The sequence below is a fragment of the Aquarana catesbeiana genome, linkage group LG13 (genome assembly GCF_042186555.1).
Source record: "Aquarana catesbeiana isolate 2022-GZ linkage group LG13, ASM4218655v1, whole genome shotgun sequence".
NCBI lineage: Eukaryota > Metazoa > Chordata > Amphibia > Anura > Ranidae > Aquarana > Aquarana catesbeiana.
In genome coordinates, this window is record NC_133336.1 from 13,587,750 (window position 1) to 13,608,389 (window position 20,640).

The following is a 20,640-nucleotide window of genomic DNA, read 5'->3' on the forward strand; positions in this document are numbered from 1 at the left end:
TCCACCTCACAGTGTTCAGCTAAACCTACAAGTTAGTGCGGTGCGTCCTGCTCACAGTGTTCAGCTAAAACTACAAGTTAGTGTGGTGCGTCCTCCTCACAGTGTCCAGCTAAACCTACAAGTTATTTTTTTGCGAGCTCTGCACAGTGTTCAGCTAAAGCTACCTGTAGAAGGTTGGTGGTGTTTTCCTGATCCTATCACTATCGCAGGCAGCTAAAAAAGCTACAAGTTAGTTTTTTGCGAGCTCTGCACAGTGTTCAGCTAAAATTACCTGTAGAAGGTTGGTGGTGTTCTCATACTACAGGCAGGCAGTTGATTTTGCTAGCTGCAGTATCAGTACATATATATCATATATATATATATATATATATATATATATATATATATATATATATATATATATATATATATATCCCAGCTTAGTGCAGCTACAGGCCATTAGTATGTCTGGAAGGCCAAGAAGGAGAGGCAGACAGTCACAAGCCAATAAGAGATGGCAAGCAGGCTCTGTGTCTAGTGCTGGTCGTGGAGACGGTGCATCCTCATCAGCAAGTGGCCGTAGGACACGCTTGGCCTTTTTTTCGGCAGCTGGCTGTGTTGAGCCACAACATGCGGAAGACTTGGTCGAGTGGATGACCAAGCTGTCCTCATCCTCCTCATCCTCCTCATCCTCTCTCACCCATGCCCAGGGTACTTTGTCTGGCAAACCAGCGGCCTCTTCCCTTGGCTCAATGTCATCAGTGACTCCTTCCCTAGCCCCACCATGTCCTCCTGAGGAGTCCCTCGAACTGTTTGACCACAGTGTTGGGTACATGCTCCAGGAGGATGCCCAGCATTTGGAAGGCTCTGATGATGATACTGAGCTCGATGTAGGCAGTAACGTGAGCACGGACAGAGGGGGTGCCCAAGAAGGACAGCAATCTGGCAGTCATGCTCCCCCTGCTGCAGCATACTGCCAGGTTTGCTCCAGTGATGAGGAGGGAGGGGATGATGAGGTCACTGACTCGACGTGGGTGCCTGATAGGAGAGGGAAGGAGGAGGAGGCGGCACATCACCAACGAGGCAGGATGCCCTCCAGGGGCCAGCCTAAGGGCAGCACATTGACTGCATCACACCCCAAAGCTCCACATGTGCAGGGCGCTGCAGTGTCTGCGCGTTATTCAAAAAGTTCCTTGGTGTGGGCCTTTTTTGAGACGAGTGCATCAGATCGCACCGCTGCTATTTGCAACATATGTCTCAAGCGTATCTCGCGTGGCCAAAACATCTCCCGCTTGGGTACCACATGCTTGACCAGACATATGTTGACCTGCCATGCAGTTCGTTGGCAAGCGTATCTAAAAGACCCACACCAAAGAACAAAGAGGACCTCTCCTTGCTCCTCATCAGCTGAGATCTCCAACCCCACTATACCTTTAGTCCTCTCTGAGACCTGCACTGAGAGGAATGAAGGTGTAGAATTAGGTGTGTCACAGCCAAGTACTTGTGGGCAATCTGCTTTTGGTACACCGACGTCAGATTGTACCAGGAAAATTTCATTGCCCCAGCTGCTGCACCGCCGAAAGAAGTTTGCTCCCAGCCATCCACATGCGCAGCGGTTGAATGCTAGCTTGGCAAAATTGCTAGCACTTCAACTGCTGCCTTTTCAGTTGGTAGACTCTGCCCCCTTCCGTGAGTTTGTGGAATGTGCGGTTCCTCGGTGGCAGGTACCCAAACGCCACTTTTTCTCACGGAAGGCGTGTCCTCGCTGGACAGAGCGGTCAGCGGTAAGGTGCATATTACCGCTGACTCATGGTCCAGCAGGCATGGACAGGGACGTTACCTAAGTTTCACGGCGCATTGGGTGACTCTGCTGGTAGCTAGGAAGGATACAGGACAAGGTGCAGTAGTGTTGGAGGTTGTTCCGCCACCACGCCTCCAAAATGCTAATGATTGTGACACACCTCTCTCCTCCACCCTCTCCTCTTCGTCTTCCTCCATGGCCTCTTCCTGTGCTTTGTCCTCGGAACCAGCGGTGCTCCGTAGCCATTCAAGGGGCTACGCAAGTACGCAGGCCAAAAGATGCCATGCGGTGCTTGAGCTGGTGTGCTTGGGGGACAGGAGTCACACTGGGGCAGAGGTTCTGTCAGCTCTGCAGGGGCAGGTTCAGAGGTGGTTGACGCCACGCCAACTTAAGGCAGGAATGGTGGTTTGCGACAATGGCACCAACCTCCTCTCTGCCCTCCGACAGGGACAAATGACCCATGTGCCCTGTTTGGCTCACGTCCTTAACTTGGTGGTGCAGCGGTTCTTGGGCAGGTACCCGGGCTTACAGGATGTCCTGAGGCAGGCCAGGAAAGTCTGTGTGCATTTCCGCCGGTCATATAATGCCAGTGCTCGTCTGGCGGACCTCCAAAAGGAGTTTAACCTGCCCAAGAACCACCTAATCTGTGACATGCCCACCAGGTGGAACTCAACGTTGGCCATGCTGCAGCGGCTGCACACGCAGCAGAGGGCCATCAATGAGTACCTGTGCGACTATGGCACCAGGACAGGGTCAGGGGAGCTTGTTTTTTTTCCCCACGCCAGTGGGCCATGATCAGGGATGCATGCACTGTCCTGTCGCCATTTGAGGAGGCCACGAGGATGGTGAGCAGTGACAGTGCATGCATCAGTGACACTGTCCCCCTTGTCCACCTGTTGGAGCACACTCTGCGTGGAATAATGGACAGGGCACTTGAGGCAGAACAGAGGCAGGAAGAGGAGGACTTCCTTAGCTCTCAAGGCCCCCTTTATCCAGACAGTGTTCCTGCGTGCCCGCCGATCACACAGGAAGAGGACGAGGAGGAGGAGGAGGAGGAGGAGGAAGATTGTGTCAGTATGGAGGTGGAGCCTGGCACTCAGCATCAGTCTTTAAGGGATCAGTCCCAAGAAACACATGGACTTGTACGTGGCTGGGAGGAGGTGGCTGCGGACCATGTCGTCCTTAGTGACCCAGAGGACTCCGGACCGAATGCCTCAGCAAACCTACGCTGCATGGCCTCCCTGATCCTGCAAAGCCTGCGTAAGGATCCTCGTATTCGTGGTATCAAGGAGAAGGACCAATACTGGCTGGCAACCCTCCTTGATCCACGTTACAAGGGTAAGGTTGCGGACCTTATCTTGCCATCGCAGAGGGAGCAGAGGATGAAACATCTTCGGGAGGCCTTGCAGAAAGGTCTGTGCAACGCGTTCCCAGAGACTGGGAGGTTACAAACTCCTGTTTCTGGAGAACGTGTTGCTGAGGCTTCGGTCAGTCAAAGAAGGAGCGGTGGAGAAGGTGGCCGTCTGACCGATGTGTTCAGACAATTTTTTGGTCCGCAGCCCCAAGGTATGATCGGTTCCAGCAACCATCGCCAGCGTCTGTTTTACATGGTGCAGGAATACCTAGGGGCAAGATCTGACTTGGACACCTTTCCCACCAAAAATCCTCTGGGTTACTGGGTCTTGAGGATGGTTCACTTGGCAGAGCTTGCACAGTATGCAATTGAGCTACTGGCCTGTCCTGCATCCAGCGTTCTTTTGGAATGCACATTCAGTGCTGCTGGAGGCTTTGTAACCGATCACAGGGTGCGTCTGTCCACCGACTCGGTCGATCGACTGACCTTCATAAAAATGAATCAGTCTTGGATCACCACCAGCTACCAAGCACCTGATGCTGATTTAACCGAATAATTTTTTTTGAAATGTCATATCCCTTCAAAGACTGCCTATGCTGATGCTGAGTGACTATCCTGTTATGCTGAGTAATTATCCTCTTCCTCCTCAATGATCACGCTGATAGCTTGTAAGAACATTTTTGGTTCTGGGCGCCACCACCAGTGCCTAAGGCCCAATTTTTCAGCCCCTGTTTAACAGGGGTGTGTAATTACAATTTTTGATGCAATACTTTGCAGCAGGGCTCATTTCTGCATTCCAACTAGAGTATCTGTGAGGGGTTGCAGTGTTGTGGCACCAGCACCAGTGCCTAAGGCCCAATTTTTCAGCCCCTGTTCAACAGGGGCATGTAATTACAATTCTTGATCTAATATTTCACAGCAGGACCCATTTCTGCACCCACCAAGAGTGAGTGAGGACTTACAGTGTTGTGGCACCAGCACCACCACCACTAAAGGCCCAATTTTTCTGCCCCTGTTCAACAGGGGCATGTAATTACAATTCTTGATCTAATATTTCACAGCAGGGCCCTGTGAGGGCTTACAGTGTTTTGGCCAAAACAACACCTAAGGCCTTAATTTCTGCAGAGTATATAGGGCAGGCCCCTACCTTCAAACATCTAACTTACAAACGACTCCTACTTGCAAACGGAAGGAGACAACAGGAAGTGAGATGAAATCTACCCCTAGGAAGGGAAATTCTCTCCTGTAAGAGTTAATATGGGAAAAACATTTCTCCTTTCCACTGATGCTTTCCAATCCTTGTTCCACAAAAAACCCCAAATTTTCAAAAAACATTTGTCATTGCGACAAAAGTGAGGTGAAATCTTCTGAAGAGGAGGAAAGACAGCAAAACAAATGTCACAGGGGTGATAACCCTTCCCTATGTTTTCCAAAAAGCTTAAAAAAGATTTTTTGGCTGGAGCTAAACACGTTAAAAATGTACCAGTTCAAAATTACAAACAGATTCTACTTAACAACAAACCTACAGTCCCTGTCTTGTTTGCACCGCCTGTATACTGCTGTTCAGAGTATATAGCGCCTGGTTGCCCCACACCTTTCCTTATTTTAATTTGGGTGCGGGGTTCCCCTTAATATCCATACAAGACCCAAAGGGCCTGGTAATGGACTGGGGGGGTACCCATGCCGTTTGTCTCACCGATTTTCAGTGCCAGGACCTGACATTACATTAAAGGGGTTGTAAAGGTATACATTTTTTTACCTTAATGCATTCTATGCATTAAGGTGAAAAAACTTTTGATAATACCGCCGCCCCCAGCCCCCCCGTTTTACTTACCTGACACCTCAAAAACTCGCCTGCTCGTTCCCGACCTCCATTCAGCCGATCAGCCTGGTCGCTGATTGGCTATAGTGGATGGATTGAAAGCAGCGCAGCCATTGGCTTGCGCTGCTGTCAATCACATCCAATGACGCGGCGCGCCGGGGGGCGGGGCCGAGTGATACAGCGAGCGGCTATAGCCGCCGGCTGTATCACGGGAGCGCGCCCGCAATAACTAACCACCATGCGAGGGAGCTCACATTAAGGTGGTTAGATATTGCGGGGAGGAGCTGAGACAGCCGCCGAGGGACCCCAGAAAAGCAGGTTCGGGGCCACTCTGTGCAGAACGAGCTGCACAGTGAAGGTAAGTATAACATGTTTGTTATTTTTAAAGAAAAAAAAAAATTACCTTTACAACCCCTTTAAACCCGCAAGCAGTTTTAAATGAGATTTTTTCCTTTAAAAATGTCATTTTGTGCAGGGACTGTTCTAAACGCGGGAAACACGCGCCACTTTGAAGGCATACTATAGACACCCCCCAGGTACGATATGTAAAGGAATATTTCACTTTTTTTTTTTTTTTACTTTAAGCATCATTAAAATCACTGCTCCCGAAAAAACGGCCGTTTTTAAAAGTTTTTTTTGCATCGATACATGTCCTCGGTGCGAACGGAACCGGGGGGTGTTCGGCTCATCCCTAGTGGAGGTGGGGAGGGAAGGCTCATTGGTGGAGGTGGGGAGGGAAGGCTCATTGGTGGAGGTGGGGAGGGAAGGCTCATTGGTGGAGGTGGGGAGGGAAGGCTCATTGGTGGAGGTGGGGAGGGAAGGCTCATTGATGGAGGTGGGGAGAGAAGGCTGACCCATGTAGTCCGATCCAATAGAAGAGCTACTGTAGCTCAAAATGCTGAAGAAGATAATGCTGGCTCTGACAGAAAGGTGTCAGAACACACAGAGCATCGCAGATTGTTGTGTATGGGGCTGTTTAACCGCAGACCAGTCTGGGTGCCAATGCTGACCAGGGCCGGACTGGGAATAAAAACCAGCCCTGGAAATAATTTCATACCAGCCCCATAGCATTTTTATACCAGCCCAACTGCATAACGTCGTTATTTTTTTGTTCACAAAAGGGAAAACCATGCATTTTAAAGCACATTTGAAGAGTGTATTGTATATAGATAAGAGAGACATGGAATTTACAAACAGCAGCAATTTTTTATTTTTTTACTGGCAAAAATCATGGCATTTACTGGCACATTTTTTACTGACACTGCAAAAAAAAGGTGCCGTAAATGGCAGGTTTCAGTGCAAATATCAATATTTAAGCTATAAACTGCTATTAGCAATGTGTTAAGTTAAACAAAAGTCAAACACCATATTTCTCCTCTTACATGAAGGTCAGATTAATATAACCCAGCACAGAGTTCCCCCATATATCAGGAGGATTCCCCTTTACAGTGCAAGGGAACTCTGACATAAAGGGGAACATTGCAGATCATGATCTAAGCAGGAACTCTGATATAAAAGGGGGGCACTGGTGACCAGAGACCCCACTTATATCAGAGTCCATTGCTTTCCCCTTTACATCAGAGTTCTCACTTACATCAGGGTCTGCAGCATTGCCCTTTACATCAGAGTCCCCCCTTGCACTGTAAGGTGGAATCCTGCAGACTATGATGTAAAGGGGAACTCTGGGAATGTGGGGAGGACTCTGGTGACCAGAGACCACCTTCTGCAGAAAGAAAACACTAAGGTACGGGGTTTACTGATATAAGGGGGAAACCTATATATCAGTGCCCCCTTACAATATTGTATTGACCCCCCCCCCTCTCAGGTAGGCCTAGCGGCGCTGTCACTGACCTCCTCTCGGGTGCACCGTACAGGGCTCAGTCAGTCGGCTCCAGCTCGGTGGCTCTGGTTTTATCCCATAGTTTCCTCTCCACAGTCCATACATGTCTGACTTCTCCCATGACCCCCATACCTGAGGCACTCCCACTGTTGACTCCGCTTCAGACTGCAGACGTGATATAAGACAGGAGATGGTCAGAGGCTGCGGATGGTACAGGAGAGGTCAGAGGCTGCGGATGGTACAGGAGAGGTCAGAGGCTGCGGATGGTACAGGAGAGGTCAGAGGTTGCGGATGGTACAGGAGAGGTCAGAGGCTGCGGATGGTACAGGAGAGGTCAGAGGCTGCGCATGGTACAGGGGAGGTCAGAGGCTGCGGATGGTACAGGAGAGGTCAGAGGTTGCGGATGGTACAGGAGAGGTCAGAGGCTGCGGATGGTACAGGGGAGGTCAGAGGCTGCGGATGGTACAGGAGAGGTCAGAGGCTGCGGATGGTACAGGAGAGGTCAGAGGCTGCGGATGGTACATGGGAGGTCAGAGGCTGTGGATGGTACATGGGAGGCCAGAGGCTGCGGATGGTACAGGAGAGGTCAGAGGCTGCGGATGGTACATGGGAGGTCAGAGGCTGCGGATGGTACAGGAGAGGTCAGAGGCTGCGGATGGTACAGGAGAGGTCAGAGGCTGCGGATGGTACAGGAGAGGTCAGAGGTTGCGGATGGTACAGGAGAGGTCAGAGGCTGCGGATGGTACAGGAGAGGTCAGAGGCTGCGCATGGTACAGGGGAGGTCAGAGGCTGCGGATGGTACAGGAGAGGTCAGAGGTTGCGGATGGTACAGGAGAGGTCAGAGGCTGCGGATGGTACAGGGGAGGTCAGAGGCTGCGGATGGTACAGGAGAGGTCAGAGGCTGCGGATGGTACAGGAGAGGTCAGAGGCTGCGGATGGTACATGGGAGGTCAGAGGCTGTGGATGGTACATGGGAGGCCAGAGGCTGCGGATGGTACAGGAGAGGTCAGAGGCTGCGGATGGTACATGGGAGGTCAGAGGCTGCGGATGGTACATGGGAGGTCAGAGGCTGCGGATGATGCAGGGGAGGTCAGAGGCTGCGGATGGTGCAGGGGAGGTCAGAGGCTGTGGATGGTACATGGGAGGCCAGAGGCTGCGGATGGTACAGGAGAGGTCAGAGGCTGCGGATGGTACATGGGAGGTCAGAGGCTGCGGATGGTACATGGGAGGTCAGAGGCTGCGGATGATGCAGGGGAGGTCAGAGGCTGCGGATGGTGCAGGGGAGGTCAGAGGCTGCGGAGGGGACCACAGGAGAGGTCAGAGGCTGAGGAGGGGACGACAGGAGGTCAGAGGCTGAGGAGGGGACCACAGGAGAGGTCAGAGGCTGAGGAGGGGACGACAGGAGGTCAGAGGCTGCGGATGGTGCAGGGGAGGTCAGAGGCTGCTGAGGGGACCACAGGAGAGGTCAGAGGCTGAGGAGGGGACGACAGGAGGTCAGAGGCTGAGGAGGGGATGACAGGAGGTCAGAGGCTGAGGAGGGGACGACAGGAGGTCAGAGGCTGAGGAGGGGACGACAGGAGGTCTGAGGCTGAGGAGGGGACGACAGGAGGTCTGAGGCTGAGGAGGGGACGACAGGAGGTCAGAGGATGAGGAGGGGACGACAGGAGGTCAGAGGCTGCAGGGGGGACAGGAGGTCAGAGACTGCAGGGGGGACAGGAGGTCAGAGGCTGCAGGGGGGACAGGAGGTCAGAGGCTGCAGGGGGGACAGGAGGTCAGAGGCTGCATGATGCAGGGGAGGTCAGAGGCTGCAGATGGTGCAGGGGAGGTCAGAGGCTGCGGAGGGGACCGCAGGAGAGGTCAGAGGCTGAGGAGGGGACGAGAAGAGGTCAGAGGCTGAGGAGGGGACGAGAAGAGGTCAGAGGCTGAGGAGGGGACGAGAAGAGGTCAGAGGCTGAGGAGGGGACAGGAAGTCAGAGGCTGCAGGGGGGGACAGGTGGTCAGAGGCTGCAGGGGGGGACAGGTGGTCAGAGGCTGCAGGGGGGGCAGGAGGTCAGAGGCTGCAGGGGGGGGGCAGGAGGTCAGAGGCTGCAGGGGGGGGCAGGAGGTCAGAGGCTGCAGGGGGGGACAGGAAGTCAGAGGCTGCAGGGGGGGGCAGGAGGTCAGAGGCTGCAGGGGGGGGGCAGGAGGTCAGAGGCTGCAGGGGGGACAGGTGGTCAGAGGCTGCAGGGGGGGACAGGTGGTCAGAGGCTGCAGGGGTGGGCAGGAGGTCAGAGGCGGCTGCAGGAGGTCAGAGGCTACAGGGGGGGTAGGAGGTCAGAGGCTGCGGGGGGGGGGTAGGAGGTCAGAGGCTGCGGGGGGGGACAGGAGGTCAGAGGCTGCGGGGGGGGACAGGAGGTCAGAGGCTGCGGGGGGAGGACAGGAGGTCAGAGGCTGCAGGGGGGGCAGGAGGTCAGAGAGGCTGCAGGTGGGAGACAGGAAGTCAGAGGCTGCAGGGGGGAGACAGGAAGTCAGAGGCTGCAGGGGGGGACAGGTTGTCAGAGGCTGCAGGGGGGGGCAGGAGGTCAGAGGCTTGCGGGGGGGACAGGAGGTCAGAGGCTGCGGGGGGACAATGAGGTCAGAGGCTGCAGGGGGGGGACAGGAGGTCAGAGGCTGCAGGGGGGGACAGGTGGTCAGAGGCTGCAGGGGGGGGACAGGTGGTCAGAGGCTGCAGGGGGGGGGGACAGGTGGTCAGAGGCTGCAGGGGGGGGACAGGTGGTCAGAGGCTGCAGGGGGGGGGACAGGTGGTCAGAGGCTGCAGGGGGGGGACAGGTGGTCAGAGGCTGCAGGGGGGGACAGGTGGTCAGAGGCTGCAGGGGGGAGGGGACAGGTGATCAGAGGCTGCAGGGGGGGGACAGGTGATCAGAGGCTGCAGGGGGGGGGGACAGGAGGTCAGAGGCTGTGGGGGGACGCAGGAAGAGGCACAGGCCACCAGACGCCAGACACTGAGCGCTGCAACCGCTTTACCTTTAAAAATGGCGCCACTTGGCGCCATCGTGTCACTGCGCATGCGCCCGCATTTCTGAAAATTGCCGAGCGTGTACGGGTTTTCCCGAGCACGGCTAACCTCGGAACAGCGCTGGCGCCTGCGCAGTTGCACGTCGGCCCGGCCCCCGCAGCCATTTTTCTTTCAGGCGCCGCTGCCCTCACAGCGGCCGCAGGAGTAGCCAGACCACCGGCCCACCGGGGGATTTCCCGGTATCCCGGTTGGCCAGTCCGGCCCTGATGCTGACCCATGTCCACAGCCAAAAGCACCTACAATGGGCACGTGAGCCTCAGAACTGGACCACAGAGCAATGAAAGAAAGCGGTCTGGTCTGATGAATCAGGTTTTCTTTTACATCATGTGAATGTCTGGGTGTGTTGCCTACCTGGGGAAGAGATGACACCAGAATGCATAATGGGAAGATGGAAAGCCGGCAGAGGCAGTGTGACTTACAGGACTTAAAGGATCTACTACTAAAGGCTTGGTGCCAAATACCACAGCATACCTTCAAAGGTCTAATGGAGTCCATGCCTGGACGATTCAGGGCTGTTTTTGGTTTCAAAAGGGGGACCTAATCAATACTAGGTGGGTGGTCATAATGGTATGGTGGGTGCAGTGGAGGAACTACCAGGGAGGCAAAGGTCCCACTGCAAGACCATAATAAAGGGCTCCGGGTTGGGAGTAAAGGGCCCCGGGATCAGTGCGAAGGGCCCCTGCCGGGGGTCAGGGGGGTCCTGCATGGTTTCTTGCATTGGGACCCTGAAGGGTAGAGTTATGCCTCTGAGTGGGTGGGCATAATGTTATGGCTGATGGATGTAGATACCCCTTGCTTATTGAAGTAGAGGGGCTGATATCCTATTTTTTTTTAGTCCCCTGTGTACATATCCCCACAACCACTGGGTCAGGATTGTGGGGAAGAGGCCCTTGTCCTCATCGACATGGGATAAGGTGCTTTGCCAGTAGGGCCCCCTCTTGTTTTTTGCATGTGAGGAGGACCTTGCACCATTTTTATTTTCTGTTTGTTTTCTTTGAATTTCTTTGCATGGGGCCCCCTTGACATCCATACCAGACCCTAGTTAAGGTCTCAGGACTGTGGGGTCTATTCAAGTTGCAGTGAATGCATACTTGCCAACAGTCCCAATTTTCCTGGGACAATCCCGATTTTTGGACCCTCGTCCCAATCAGAGCTCGTCCCGATTAAAATCCCGGGATTTTGCTTTTGTCCTGGCAAATTGGGACTGTTTTTTCTGGCTAAAAGCAGCAGGCTACAAAAAGATGTCTGTCACCGCCGCAAAGGACTCTTTCCCCGTGTGTTCAGTGGAGAGGGGAGGGGTAGCCAATCGGCTTCTCTCAGTGTACAAATAGACAATTCTCTTGTATACTGAAGCTGATTGGTTGCACAGATCAAAGATGCCTCCCCTCTCCACTGAATACACAGGGAAATCCGGGAACTCATGTAGCTGCGGCCAACCCTCCGCCCCGTGTCCGATGAGAGGGGGAACTGATGTAAGGAGGGGCTCCGCTGGGGACACTGATGTAAAGAGCGGCTCCGCTGCTGAGGACACTGATGTAAGGAGGGGATTCCCTTGATGAAGTCACGTGACCGTGACGTCACGCGTAGAGATGGGATAGGCATCCAAGATTGATATATGTGAACGAGCTCACCGCTCGTAGGAGATAAGTTTCCTGTGTGTTTTTTTTTCTTGTAAGTGAAGTGAGTACCCTCACCATTGTTTTAATAAAAACCAACCTCTGATTGAAATACTACACTACCTGGTCCCTTCTTTCCTTTAATTCCCCTCCTGCTCCACTGAGAGACAAAGACCCACCAACAGCTCCATCCAGCCCAGGAATCTAAGTGAGAGGCAGCTAGGAGTACAAGGGAGAAGCAGCCATTACCAGCAACTTTATGCGGTTACCTCTTTACCGCAAGGTAAGTGGCCACTGTGTGTCCTGTGCATGAAGAGGAGATCACCCCCATGCTATCAGCACCTTATTGCACGTTTTTGCACATTTTCTAAATAGCTACAAAAAGAGGATTTAATCGCATTGGACTACATTCCCAGTCCCATTATAAATTTTGCACACGTTTGCCTCTGTTTGAATTTTCACAAGTTCTACAGTGGACTTATTTTGGTTATATGTTTATTATACACTGCATTTGCAATTTTTGCACATATTGATTGCACGTTGCACATTTAATTTATTAACTGCTGTGTTTTGCACAATGTTTTTTGCCTATTTGCACGATCCATTGAGGTTTTTAGTGATTGTATAATAATTTTAGTGTTTCCAGTAAGATACTTATCACATCTGCCCTTAAGTCTTTATTGAATGATTTTCTTGCACTTTGCACTTTGCTATTACCACCGATTATTGTGGAATATCACACTGCACCTATTGGGTATAGAAATGCTCTATATTCATTGTACTTATTCTTATATTGTTTCTGGTTTTTATATATTTATATAATTTTACGTGTTCATTTACCTTTGTACTACTACCTCTAGCAGCATAGTTTTTTTTGTTTTGTTTTTTTTTTTTGTTTTGTTTTTTTAATTGCACCTATTGGGTATAGAAGTGCTTTATATTGATTGTACTTATTCTTATATTGTTTCTGTTTTTTTTATATATTTATATCATTTTACGTGTTCATTTACCCTTGTACTACTACCTCTAGCAGCATGTTTTTGTTTTTGTTTTTTATGTAAGGAGAGGGCTCTGCTGATAGGGACACCAGATGTAAGGAGGGGCTCCGCTGCTGGGGACACCAGATGTAAGGAGGGGCTCCGCTGCTGGGGACACCAGATGTAAGGAGGGGCTCCGCTGCTGGGGACACCAGATGTAAGGAGGGGCTCCGCTGCTGGGGACACAAGATGTAAGGAGGGGCTCCACTGCTGGGGACACTAGATGTAAGGAGGGGCTCCACTGCTGGGGACACTGATGTAAGGAGGGTCTCCGCTGCTGGACACTGATGTCAAGAGGGGCTCCGCTGCCGGGGGCACCTGATGTAAGCAGGGGCTCCGCTGCCGGTGACACCAGATGTAAGGAGGGGCTCTGCTGCCGGGGGCACCTGATGTAAGGAGGGGCTCTGCTGCTGGGGACACTAGATGTAAGGAGGGGCTCCGCTGCTGGGGACACCAGATGTAAGGAGGGACTCCGCTCCTGGGGACACCAGATGTAAGGAGAGGCTCCACTGCTGGGGACACCAGATGTAAGGAGGGACTCCGCTCCTGGGGACACCTGATGTAAGGAGGGGCTCCGCTGCTGTGGACACCAGATGTAAGGAGGGGCTCCGCTGCTGGGGACACTGATGTAAGGAGGGGCTCCACTGCTGGGGACACTAATGTAAAGAGGGGCTCCACTGCCGGGGGCACCTGATGTAAGCAGGGGCTCCGCTGCTGGCGACACCAGATGTAAGGAGGGGCTCCGCTGCTGGGGACACCAGATGTAAGGAGGGGCTCTGCTGCTGGGGACACTGATGTAAGCACTCAGGCTCCACTGCTGGGGACATCTGATGTAAGGAGGGGCTCCGCTGCTAGGGACATCAGATGTAAGGAGGGGCTCCGCTGCTGGGGGCACCTGATGTAAGAGGGGCTCCGGTGCTGGGGGCACCTGATGTAAGGAGGGGCTCCGCTGCTGGGGACACCTGATGTAAGGAGGGGCTCCGCTGCTGGGGACACCTGATGTAAGGAGGGGCTCCGCTGCTGGGGACAGCAAATGTAAGGAGGGGTTCCACTGCTGGGGACAGCAAATGTAAGGAGGGGTTCCGCTGCTGGGGACAGCAAATGTAAGGAGGGGCTCCGCTGCTGGGGACAGAAAATGTAAGGAGGGGCTCCGCTGCTGGGGACAGCAAATGTAAGGAGGGGCTCCGTTGCTGGGGACAGCAAATGTAAGGAGGGGCTCCGCTGCTCGGGACAACAGATGTAAGGAGGGGCTCTGCTGCTGGGGACAACAGATGTAAGGAGGGGCTCCGCTGGAGACACTGATGTGAGGAGGGGCTCCACTGGGAAACTGATGTAAGGAGGGGCTCTGCTGCTGGGGACAACAGATGTAAGGAGGGTCTACACTGCTGGGGACCCCTGCTGGGAATGCCTGATGTAAGGAGAGACTGCGCTGGGGGCACCTGATGTAAGGAGGGACTCCACTGGGGGAACCTGACATAAGGATGGACTCCGCTGTAGGCACCTGATGTAAGGACGGACTCTTTTGGGAAGCCGGAGCCAGCTCTCGAAACTTGACCCACTGAAAGCTAGATAAGGCATGAGCCAACGTATTGTCAACCCCTGGGAGGTGTACCGCATATAGAAAAATATTCAACTGTAGGCAACACAGCACCAGGTGGCGTAACAGCAGTACAACATGCTGTGATGGTGCTGAGATGCGGTTAATAACTTGCACCACTCCCAGATTATCACAATACAATCTCACTTTCAAGTTCCTTAATGATTCACCCCATATGTCCATCGCCAGTACTACTGGAAAGAGCTCCAGTAGCACCAGATTCTTTTGCAGGCCTGCTTCCAACCAAGAACTTGGCCAATGCCCAGCGCTCCAGTGACCCTGGTAGAAAGCGCCATACCCCGTCGACCCAGCAGCGTCCGCGAACAGCTCCAAATCAAAGTTACTCACTGGTCTGGACATCCACATCGATCTTCCATTAAAGTCGGTTAAGAATGTGTGCCATACCCTCAAATCCTCCCGATGTTCCCTAGTGCCCTGAATAAAATGTGTGAGGGACTGGACCCCTGCAGTGGCTGCCGACAACCGCTGACAAAACACCCTCCCCATAGGAATAATCCAAAAAGCAAAATTCTATTTACCCAGCAAGAATTGCAGCTTCCTCAGCTGAATCTTGCGGAGCCCCAAGACCCCACTACTCCCCCCCTGATTCCAGTTTCTCCTCCGGTAAGTGACACTCCATGCGATCCGAGTCGATCACTATGCCTAGCAAGCTGAGAGTGGTGGTCGTGCCCTCTGTCTTGTCCTCCACCAACGGAATGCCAAATCTACCCATCATGTGTTGCAACGTGGATAACAGTACCGCACACACATTGGACGAAGGAGGACCCATACAGATGAAGTCATCCAAATAATGGATGATGGAATTAAGCCCTGAAACGTCCCGAACCACCTACTCTATAAAGGAGCTGAATGTTTCAAACATTGCACAGGAAATGGAGCAGCCCATTGGCAAGCAATGATTTGGCAAGTCCGTCCTTGCGTTAGGATCACAAGGACATCAGCCTCTGGATGAGGCTCAAGAGCAGGTCCACGTCGGCCATAGCTGGTGAACTACAAGTGCCACTGCTCTAAGCTGCTTGGCTGCAAACTGTTCCCTGTCTAGACTTCTCCCTGCAATGCTGCCCAGGGAACCCCCTATCCAATAAATAAACTAAACCCCTCCCCTCTTTCCCTTTCTTCCAATCCACCTCTCCCCACTTTTACCCTGTTATCCGTAACCCCTTCATGTCCCCTTCTCACTCCTGTCATGCCGGCCCTCTGCTAGCTCCATTACTTTCCACTCACTCCGGGCCTCGCTGTTCACTCCAATGCATCATTGGCAATATACAGCAAAGAATATAGTCCAGTATATAGCTCTCTAGTAGCACGCTATACCAGCACACTCTTCTCCCTAAAAACCCTGCTGGTTGTTCTTCACCTTCACTAAACTCCAACACACTGATAAAGGGCTGCCGGGAAAGCTGGTCTATTATAGTATGTGCTGGGACTTTTGCTAAGAACCATCATTGGCCAAAGTGCAGAGGTCAGTGATTGTTTTTGGTATTGCATTGTGGGGTGTTCAGCTGGGTAATTTTTGCTAATGGTCAAAAAACTTCAGATTGAATCCAAACCTTCAAAAAAACAAAACCCTGAGCTCGTCCCTAATGAGAAGCTTCTTTCCTCTTTCCTGAACATTGCACACTTATATCCTGCTACAAGAACATGCTGATCTGTCGGTGGGATGTCCATCTATGGTTCAAGACCACGGAGGAAAGCACGTTTGATTCCATAGAGAGGAGATCATGAGATGCTTTATGACTATAAAAAAAGGTTTTGATGCAGCAAGTTCTCAGAGATTAGTGGTTTGATTCTTACTCTGTATGGTCTAAAGTTATCAGTGGTGTACCCCAAGGTTCAGTGTTGGGACCCTTACTTTTTAATATCTTTATAAATGATATTGGGTCTGGGATCGAAAGTAACATTTCTTTGCAGATGACACCAAGCTATGCAGTGGAATAACAGTCAATAGTCCTTACAAGATGTCTCCAATTTACGACCTCAATGCACTGTCTAATTGGGCAACTATGTGGCAGATGAGGTTTAATGTTGAGAAATGTAAAGTTATGCACTTGGGGGCTAACAATACGCATGCATCATACATACTAGGGGGAGTACAAATGTCAGGAAAAGCCCTCTTGTAGTCATTCCAGCAAACGGAAGATTAAAAGAATGCCTGTAAGCGCCATCCAGCGCTCGCGCAAAAGCACCAATAGCGCTAATGGGCGAACGTGCTTGCGCAATAGCGCCAATAGCGCCCTGTAACACACTTGGCGCCAAGATGGGCTATTTAAAGGAGACTGTTCCAATGCTGCCTTGCTGTCCGGTCTACAGCGTTCCCTGAGACCTCTGCTCCCTTGTTACCAGTTTCTCTGTATCCAGTACTTACTTGGCTTGTTCCTGACTTACCTGTTTGCTGCCTGCCCCGATGTCGGCTTGGACTCTGACTATTCTCTTGGTTTGCCCTCCTGTACCTGATCTGAATGCCAGTACCTTGACCCAGCTTGTCTGCACCTCCCTGCTGTCTGCAACCTGCTGCGAGACTACAGTACTCCTCCCTGCTGTCTGCAACCTGCTACGGGACTACAGTGCACCTCCCTGCTGTCTGAAACCTACTACAGGAGTACAGTGCACCTCCCTGCTGTCCGCAACCTGCTACAGGACTACAGTGCACCTCCCTGCTGTCTGCAACCTGCTACAGGACTACAGTGCACCTCCCTGCTGTCTGCAACCTGCTACAGGACTACAGTGCACCTCCCTGCTGTCTGCAACCTGCTACGGGACTACAGTGCACCCCCCTGCTGTCTGCAACCTGCTACAGGACTACAGTGCACCTCCCTGCTGTCTGCAACCTGCTACAGGACTACAGTACTCCTCCCTGCTGTCTGCAACCTGCTACAGGACTACAGTACTCCTCCCTGCTGTCTGCAACCTGCTGCGGGACTGCATTGCACCTTCCTGCTGTCTGCAACCTGCTTCGGGACTACAGAGCACCTCCCTGCTGACTACAGGATCCAGCTCTCTACTCCAGTGTTCCAGCCAGGCACTTGTGCCCCTCTGTACTTCTGAGCCCCTGTTCACACCTTCAGGGGTTCCTGAGTCAGAGGTATACGAGAGGCCATTCTCTGCACTCCGGGCTCCACCTACCAGGTACGTGTCAACAACTGGGGGAATCCGTGGTGGAGAAGGATCTGGGGGTTTTGGTAGATCATAAGCTCAATAATAGCATGCAATGCCTGTGGTTTCCAAAGCGAGCAAAGTCCTTTCTTGTATTAGGAGAGGTATGGACTCTAGAGAGAGAGATATAATTTTGCCCCTGTTCAAATCATTAGTAAGACCTCATCTGGAATATGCAGTTCAGTTTTGGGCACCAGTTCTCAAAAAGGATATCAGGGAACTGGAGAAAGTGCAGAGAAGAGCAACCAAACTGATAAGAGGCATGGAGGAGCTCAGCTATGAGGAAAGATTAGAGGAACTAAATTTATTCACTCTTGAGAAGAGGAGAATAAGGGGGGATATGATCAACATGTTCAAATATACAGTATAAGGGGTCCATATAGTGAACTTGGTGTTGAGTTATTCTCTTTACGGTCAACCCAGAGGACAAGGGGGCACTCTTTACGTCTAAAGGAAAAGAGATTTCATCTCCAAATACACAAAGGTTTCTTCACAGTAATGCCCCGTACACACGGTCGTATTTTCCAAAGGAAAATGTGTGATAGGACCTTGTTATCGGAAATTCTGACCGTGTGTAGGCTCCATCACACATTTCCGACCCACAAAGTTTGAGAGCAGGATATAAAATTTTCCGACAACAAAATCCGTTGTCGGAAATTCCGATCGTGTGTACACAAATCCGACGGACAAAGTTCCACGCATGCTCAGAATAAATAAAGGGATGAAAGCTATTGGCCACTGCCCCGTTTATAGTCCTGACGTACGTGTTTTACGTCACCGCGTTCAGAATGATCGGATTTTCCGACAACTTTGTGTGACCGTGTGTATACAAGACAAGTTTGAGCCAACATCCGTCGGAAAAAATCCTAGGATTTTGTTGTCGGAATGTCCGACCAATGTCCGACCGTGTGTACGGGGCATAAGAGCTGTGAGAATGTGGAATAGACTCCCTCCAGAGGTGGTTCTGGCCAGCTCAGTAGATTGCTTTAAGAAAGGCCTGGATTCTTTCCTAAATGTACATAATATAACTGGGTACTGACATTTATAGGTAAAGTTGATCCAGGGAAAATCTGATTGCCTCTTGGGGGATCAGGAAGGAATTTTTTCCCCTGCTGTAGCAAATTGAAGCATGCTCTGCTGCGGTTTTTTGCCTTCCTCTGGATCAACTGAGGGTATAAAATTGGGTATATTGGATTGTACGATATTTTTAATTTTATTTATTTATTGTTTTTAAGGATGAAAATTTTAGGGGTAGAGGAATTGTGCTAGGATTGTTGATTTTTTTTCTTTTTTTGGGGGGCATTTAAAATGGTGGGATTTGGAGGATAGGGGGGCAAAACACTGAGAGGGGAGATTTCAGCAGGGGGGCAGATTTGTACTGGGGGGAGGGGAAATTTATACTTGGGGAATAAGCATGCAGGTTAGTGCTCAGTGTTTTTTGTGAGGAGATTTTTGTTGACACATAATACTCATACATCTTGAGGGGGGGTGGTTCCAGTTTGGCATGTTCGCCCTGGGCTCTAGATGACCCTGTCCCAGCACTGGTGCCAGGACTTTTTTTCTCAGAGAATAGGTGCAGGTACTCACCATCTCACCCTTCAGCAGCCAGCAACAGTAGATCCCTCCCTCAAAAGTAGATCCCTGTTAACAACAACTGACCCATAGGTGTGCGCAGCCCATTGCATTAGGGGCGCATGGGCGCAGCCCCCCATTCTACATGCAGGGCGCAGAATGCATAAATTACAATGAGGGGGGGGGTTTGAAGCATGTGATTAGATCCAGAGACTCTAATAGGCTTCAGAAAACCCACTGTGCCCGCCCACCCCAACCCAGTTGTGTAACAATAGAGAATGTATATTCACTATTGTCACACTGATTCTTCTCCCAGCCAATCGGGAAGCGGGTCATGAGACCCGTTTCCCGATTGGCCGAAAGGAGAAGCGTCCAGAGAAGATGCACGGCCAGGGGAGACTGAAAGGATGGGGACGGTGTTGGCAGTTAGGTTGGCCTTAGTCTATGTACATTTCGGCCAGTTCTTCATGAATTGGCCAATGAGAATCTCTTCTTAAGTCTGGGATGCCAGAAGAATGGAGACTTAAAAGGATTCTCACTGACTAATGAGAATCCCTTTGAGGCTGCTTTCTTCCAAGACTGCATCCTGGAATAAAGAAGAGTTTCTCATTGGTCAGCGCATTCAGTGAGAGCCAATGGGAATTCTTTCGAGGGTCCTTTCTTCTGGGGCAGCATTCTGGAATAAAGAAGAGTTTCTCATTGGTCAACGCATTCTCTTCCTTATTCCAGGCACTGTGTAGTAAAGTTTTAAAGTGCCGGACCATTATACCGGCTGGAGAGGGCAGTAGAAGATGGGGATCACATCATTTAGGTGCAGCGGGGACTGCAGGGATGGGGGTGACGTTGGGAGTTAGGTTGGCCTTAGGCTATGCATGTTTTGGCCGGTTCTTCATGAATTGGCCAAAATTCTCTACATGGGTGGCCTTGTCACCACCCTCCTGCCCAACATCCTTCAACTGAAGAATCAAAGGATCTGTAAAGCAAAATTCTCAGCCAAACAGAAGCTACCTGTACATCCAATCAGATGCAGCCATTGTTTGGGTGTTCTGACAGCTGTTGGTGCCGGCCATCAGAATATAATAGGATTAGTGGGACATTTGCCCATCAAAACTGATTAGTAGGATGGAGAAATATGTCAGATTTTTTTTTAGTTCAGTCTGTAAATTGTGTATGGACAGCTTTACCTTTTCACCTGTGTTGTAATAAGGTGAACCAACCCATTAAGAACATTGGCAATACTACCATGGCAAAAAAATAAAAACTTACTTGTGTCCGGGATGGACGTCTCCTCTCTCAGGATGAAAGACTTCTTGCTGATATGGATAAAATTCTGAGGATTTCTCCTTTGTGCTTCGACTTATAAAGCCAGAAAATTAACATAGATAGAAAATACGTCCAGAAAAGGTGTGACAACATTACCAAGAACCCAATAAAAAGAACGTATTCCATTCAGAAAGGAAACTGTTAAATATTATTTTACAATATGTAGTGTAGAAAAACACCGTATTTTGTAATCTTGGTAAAATTCGCTAGAAACGGAAAGTTTATTTGCTTAAAACGATGTCCAGTACAGCACAAGACGATTTATGTTGTAACATTACACATGCAGGTCAAGGGTGTTGGCAAGCGGCTGCAGATACTGTATGTCTCTCTTGCCACATGGATGAGACCTTTTATATTGTTGGGAACAAGGAACATAGGGTCATCAAAACAGTAAAATGACATCACAAACCATAAGGCTTCATGCACACTGGGTGTTTGCCCAACTCCTCTGAACGCCTTTTCTCCCGGCA

At 51.1% G+C, this 20,640-nt stretch overlaps 1 protein-coding gene across 2 annotated transcripts in view; it reads right to left on the reverse strand.

Moving 5' to 3' along the window:
- The window catches only part of LOC141117648 (tyrosinase-like), a 45,894-nt gene extending 25,635 nt beyond the window's left edge, over window positions 1–20,259 (reverse strand). Inside the window, exon 1 of one of the 2 annotated variants that reach the window (XM_073610606.1) lies at window positions 20,114–20,259. The gene's annotated coding sequence lies outside the window, so the exon portion shown is untranslated. The remainder of the gene's footprint in view (window positions 1–20,113) is intronic. The other variant, XM_073610607.1, reaches the window with a different exon arrangement.
- Window positions 20,260–20,640: the final 381 nt, after the last annotated feature.